Raw genomic sequence first — 6,648 nt, forward strand, 5'->3', positions numbered from 1 at the left:
CGTCTCCGGAGCGCTCTCCTCGGGTCAGCTACCTCGCTCGAGCTCGGTGCTTCTGGGCCTTCCTGGGGGTGGTGGCGGTGACTGTGGGAGCGACTAATGTGTTGTAGCTCCGGAGGTATAAAATCGGTAAATTCAAGATGGTTGGCTGAATTGGCGATGTCCAGTAATGCCTGTCTGTTGTACGTTAGCAGTGCACCGCATTTGAGCACAGATAAAACAGAAAACAAACAAAAAAGAAAGAAAAACCGGCATTCGAGAGCGGAGCGAGCAAACACGTCTGCCTCGGGGGGCGCCATCTTGCAACTCTTGCAAAACATATACAAAATATATTATGTATATACAGATACATAATATCTTGCAAAACATCCATGTATCTCCATCAATTTGTGGCGGATAAAAATCTCCACATTCGCCTTATTAACGTTCTATTAAAGCGTTCCACAACACTGGCCTTCAAATCAGTAGCCGTAGCAAAATGATGAACGTCGTGCTTTTTCATTAAATCTGGAAAATGTTTGTTAAAAAATTCCGTCCCCCTATCCGTCTGCAATTTCTTTGGAATGCGCCCCTCTTCGACTATAGACTTGAATGCTTTAGTAACTTCGACGCCGCTCTTATTCTTTAGCGCTCGAGCCCAGGCATACTTGCTAAATACGTCGATACAGGTCAGCAAATATTTATTATTATCATTTTCCTTGGAGTATGCCGACATGTCAGCTAGATCCGCTTGGAATTGCAGATCCATACCATAGACCACGACTCTATTACGTTTTTTAGTTTATAGGCACTGTTCTGTGTAATGTGCACGCATCCTCCCCAGCCAACCAGTCTGAGACCTGTTTATCGCTCAGACGGATGCCTGTATCCTTTAAGACCGCATCTTTTAGCCGTTTTTTTACCTCCTAAAGATCCGGGGTTAGCCGGAGTGTAATAAACTTTTTTCATGAGCTCGGACATGTCGACGTTTCGACCCACGTTTCGGTCTTTTATTAAAAAATATAAAGATAGTGACAAGAATAGTTTTTTCAAATTGGATACATAATGACAAGAATAGTTTTTCAAATTGGATACATAATGACAATAATAAAATTCTAATTGGTTACATAGTACCAGTAAAAGAATAGAATTAAAAAATGGTTACATAATGAATGTATGATATAAGTAATAATAAAAACTGATAGAATGACGTTACAGACTGTCTAGCCAGTAAGACAATTTACACACGACGTATACCCCCGAGCTAGTATGTAGTCGACCAGAATTTCAACCATTTTGCAGACCTTGTTTTTCTCATTTTTTGAAACAAGCTTCACACATACATCAGTTACATATGTACACATATATAGTACCTCGCTAACTCAGATCCCTTGACCGGCAGCGGATATCTCATCTAGATTTTTTCTGAGCATTACAGTGGGTGGATCGACTCTGTTAACGCACATGTCGATCAATACATCCCATGTATCCGTAGCTCTTCTCATATCGTCCATTTATTTCTTGAGATTCTTTATACGTCTCGTTTGCCCCTCGTAATCTTTCTCGGGATCACACGCGTGCTCGATAGCCGTAAGTATCATTTCGATCATCTGCTCTTTATAACGGGGGATAAACACGACGTCTCTGAAAAAATTCTTCACGCTACACACAGACCCACGGTCACAGTCCGGGTGCAGACACGCTGCTTTGCCAGAGATCCACGGCGTCGTAAACGACTTTCTTGTAGGATTCGGCCAGCAGCTTTTCCCTGATTTCTTGCAGTTTTGCGACAATGAATGGTTCGTCTCTTAATTCGTGCAGGATAGCACCGGTAGTTCCTTGAATCCTCAGAATGTTATTGGTCATTAAACCGCAGCGGCGTAGAGTGAAGTCGATAAATGGTCTGAAGATCAGGTTTGAACAGTTTGCACGACAGTTCATCAAAGCATGAGTCGAAATAGTATGTGGCAGGCTCAAACAAACAGGAATGTTGCAGCTGGCTCAGATGGTCCGTTGCACAACCCTCGCACTCCTCCCTCAGTTTGTTGTCTATGATGTGCTGCAGCAGCAGCACGATCGTGGCTTTTATGATTTTGAACCCAATACCGCTGAAGCACCCATCTGTGGCACCAAATCCTGTGTGGGCGGACGTAGTGCACAGGTCCTTTAGGTAGCTCAGGTTACGATATCCGAGGTCCGTGCAGAATTTATCCAAGCATTCTTTGTGCAGGTCGGGTAAGTGGTGTTCATCTGTCGGAATATAATCGATAACATTATCATCAGGAGCAACGAGGTTGAAAGGAGCGTAATCGCATCGTATCTTGGAAATGTGATGTGGGGAGGGGACTTACTGTTCTTTATAATGGCTGTAGTAAATGGGCGGGGATGGCAACACCCCTGAACTTTTGCCGGGGTAACTCTCGCGGTGAAACAGCTGTGTTTTAATTTTGTTGTATCCGTCACGCATGTCACACCACTTGAACATTTTGTTTACGATCAAAAAAGGCGCGCTCAGCAGATGCAGATCGTGCCACTTGAACAAAAATTGCAGAGTGAACATTTCGTGATATTCCCTATCACCCCCCGAACGACCACTAAGCTTTGTCTTGTCTTCGCAGGCGAATATGTACACGCAGTCGTCCGGGTTCTTTTGGAAGCGACCACTCTGTACCAGATATTCGGGGCAACCCCACGGTCTCGTCAGACGAGTAGAGCGTAATCGTTCGAGACGACTTGTGAAATATGTAGCCAAATATGCGTCCCCTGATCAGAAAAAATTTGTCTCTCAATCCGTATTTTCCTCGTGGGCTACTCGACGTGGCCAAAGAAGCTTGGGAACAGCAGCCAGCCCCTCATCGCACAGTCATTGAGCATGTACGAGACATGCGAGAAAGAATAGAGCGAGTGATGCCCATCGTAAAAGAACATTTAGTGGAATCCCAGTGCGCCCAGCAGCGTCTATATGACCGGCCCGCCCAAGGCAGAGAGTTCCAGCCAGGATATCGTGTTTTGCTCCTGGCACCAACAGCCACCTCTAAGTTCCTGGCAACCTAGCAAAGCCCGTACACCGTGCTAGAAAAGGTGGGACCGGTCACTTATCACGTACGCCAGCCAGGACGGCGGAGAGCAGAGCAACTCTACCACATAAATTTGCTTAAATAGTGGACGTCATCACAAGCGCAACTGTCAGCTTTCACCCAAGAAGAGACCCCGTGGTGGCGATGGGGGAGCAGCTCTCCTCCGTCCAAAAGACCTGTCCCAGGACCAGGAGGGAGAGGAACACCCCATCATCTACATCAGCCGGAAGCTCACTCCTGCCAAAACCAAGTATGCAGACGTGGAGAAAGAGGCTCTGGCTATCAAGTGGGCAGTCCTGGAATTGCACTATTACTTGTTAGGTCAGAGTTTCACCTTAGTGACTGATCATGCACCCTTGCAGTGAATGGCCAAAGCCAAGGACACCAACACTCGTGTCACCAGGTGGTTCCTCGCACTTCAGGACTTCCACTTTAAGGTGCAACATTGAGCCGGAGCTGCCCACGGCAATGCAGATGGTCTGTCAAGGATGTGGTCAGGATGGGCTAGTCTGTCAGGTACCTCTCTTACCCTAGCCCCATCTTCTCCCCTCTCACCCCACAGATCTCAGTGCAGTACTAGGATGACGCTTTAGGCGAGCCTACCTGTGCGGGATCAGCGTCACCATGGAAACCGCACGAGCACCGCAATAAACTTGGAGCGTGTGCTGATCATCTACACCTGTGGCAAATGAGGAGACGCGCATCTAAGTGTGCGCTTCGGAAGCAAGGGTGAGCAAAGACTCCACAAGCGCCTCTAATGCGGTTGTTTCCTTGTGATTACAGAGTCCAGCAACTGACGATCTGCACATCTCCTCTCACGTGGACACTTAAATACACACTTTGGACCTGAGCACGCCAACCTTCCAGCATCAGCGCAGGCTAGCCTTCCTGCACCTGCATAGTATCACTTTTTTTGTGTTCAATAAATCACCCTCTGGGGTTTTTTTCCGCCTTTAAGCCGACTTGTGTTGTCTGTTATCACTCACCCTGCCACAACACCTACATGAAAAACAACAGCACAGCCGGTGCTTATCACTGAAGGCAATGAACAGTGGCAGTGCCTGCAAATATAGCAGTACGTGTAATCAACACTACACTCCCTTATAAAAGCAGCGGCACAGCTGGTGTATTAACATTGAAGGGCAATGAGCGGCTGAAGCACTGTGGCTCTGAATTTATTTTCTTTCAGCAGACTGCCACTCTGAGGCGGGCGCCTTTTTTTGGTCATTTTCTGATGTGCTAAAAGGATCTGTGTCTCTATCAGAGGTGGAGTCTGTCACTGGTGAAAATCACAGGTAGTTCAGGTGGAAGCGAGGCACGTGGTTACTGACTCGGCATGAGCTCATCTCCTGACTCTCTGCTTCTTTCTCCGCAGTTCTAGGGTGGCGAAGGGCCGAAATAATTCAGCGGCAGCTTATCTTCACAGATGATGGTGATGCAGAGGCGAAGAGTCCTGACATTCATCATTTCACAGTGAGGAAAACAAGGTCCTTCCATCGCTGAAAGAAATTGTCATATTCACTGCACATCCTCAGTGTCACCAGAACGCTCAAAGGGGATTGTGAAGCGTAATTCACCGATTGGCGATGACTCAGCAGCAAGAAGAGGCGAGTATCTTGCAAGATGAAGGGGAACGTTTCCCAGGAAATGACATTCAGCACCAAATTATGTAGGGGACGTGGCCAACCCAAATTCACATGCTTCAATGCAATTGACTATTGCAAGGCAATAGCGTGATTCAGTCAGGCTTCAGTATTTCTAGTAGAAAGCATTAGACATCTGACACAACGTTGAGAGACCAATATTGAAAGGCAACTTGGATTAATGTGATTCTGTTTACAGAGGCTTAAATGATTTTGCTGGCTTCATAAGTTTTTTATATTTTTTGTCTTTTTTTTCTGAAAACAGCAATTTATTTGTATTTTCAATGCATGAACATCCAAATTCAACAGGATATTTATGACTTCATCTTTAAACTTACAGTGCCTTGCGAAAGTATTCATACCCCTTCATTTTTTTTTCATGTTTTGTTATGTTGCTGCCTTATGTTAAACTGCTTTAAATTACTTTTTTTCCACATCAATCTACACTCCATATACCAACTTGACAAAGCAAAAACAGAATTGTCACAACTTCGTAAATGAGTTGTCTAAAGCCACTCTTGCTTTGTGCTTAGGGTCATTGTCCTGTTGGAAGGTTATAACCACCGTCCACTACAGAGGCACGTAGCTATATATGTGAAAATCAGGAGGGGCCCACCAACTACCAATTTTACACTGCTTAGAAAAATCTTAGTGTATCTCCCAGTGCGTTGTCACAAACTACAAAGACTGAATTTTACATTTTTATACCTTTTATAAATGATATAGAATTTTAGACAAAAAAAAAGAGAATGAACTGATAGAAAACCAATACAGTACTTCACATCTATACCCACAGATGGCTTACAGAATAATGTGAATTAATACAACAAAGAAAGGATGGTAACTACAAAGAATCTTCAGAGTTCAGTGTGTTCCAGTAAATGTTCACATCCCCAAATACAGTCCCATTGATGATGAGTGGAAAAAGAAACCCCTACACAAAAAATAGCAATAATTCCTTAAAGTGCGCTTCAAGTAATGCCAACAAAAAAAGGCCCAGAGAGTCAAGTCCTTGTACTCAGGATATATGATAATCCACAAGTCAATATGACGCAAACAATCCATTGAGAAGAGTCTTCTTGACATCCATGAAAGTAGAGCCTTTGCAACTCATGCAGACTCAACATCAGATACAAAGTAATATTTAAAAAGTCCATCTACAAAAAACACAAACCTAGCATTAACTAGAAAGCCCACACTTAAAGTATGCAGATCAAGTAAAAAAAATATATATATCAAGATCAAGCAGATCAAATGCACATGAGAACATGAGGAGAAACAAAACTTACAAGATTGAACAGGAAACAGAGTTTCTCAATCAGGACTCCAAATGAAATTTTCATTTCGAGGGCAATACCATGCTTCCCTCTTCCAAACAAATCTAACTTCCTCTACTCTCCTACCTGGTTAAATTACTTGGGGTTTAAGCTTTCCATCGCCCCCTAGTGGAGAGTAAAAATAACTAATAACAGCTAGCCCTCTTACATACCCCTCCCCTCAGAGAGAGATTTGTCATAGCCATGACAAATTTTAAGATTTTGCACATGGTATGTTTCGGTGCTATCTGGATCAGAGATAAAAGAAACTGAATAATTAACAGGCCCCAATTTGTTCTTAATTTTTGCTGGCCCTTTCCATTTGGCAGCCAGCTTTGCCATAAAACCTTCGTCAGCTCTAGATAACAGATGCGTCCGTACCCAAACAACATCACCTTCTTGGAAGTGCACTGACTTGCGGTGTTGATCATAGTATTGCTTCTGCTTAGCTTGGGCTTACTTCATATTCTCTTTCACCAGGGCAATGAGTTGTTGTCTGTCAAGGATGGGATATGCAAGGTTATTGCGGTCAGGCGGTTTATGAAGAGCTCTCTCCATTGGTCCTTTTAATTTTCGTCCAAGCGCTACTTCAGCAGGTGTGAACCCCTGTACTTTCGTGCCAGGCAGTGTTAATAG

This window comes from Sinocyclocheilus rhinocerous, unplaced genomic scaffold (assembly GCF_001515625.1).
Source record: "Sinocyclocheilus rhinocerous isolate Xijiao unplaced genomic scaffold, SAMN03320098_v1.1 scaffold1402, whole genome shotgun sequence".
In the NCBI taxonomy this organism is placed as follows: Eukaryota; Metazoa; Chordata; class Actinopteri; order Cypriniformes; family Cyprinidae; genus Sinocyclocheilus; species Sinocyclocheilus rhinocerous.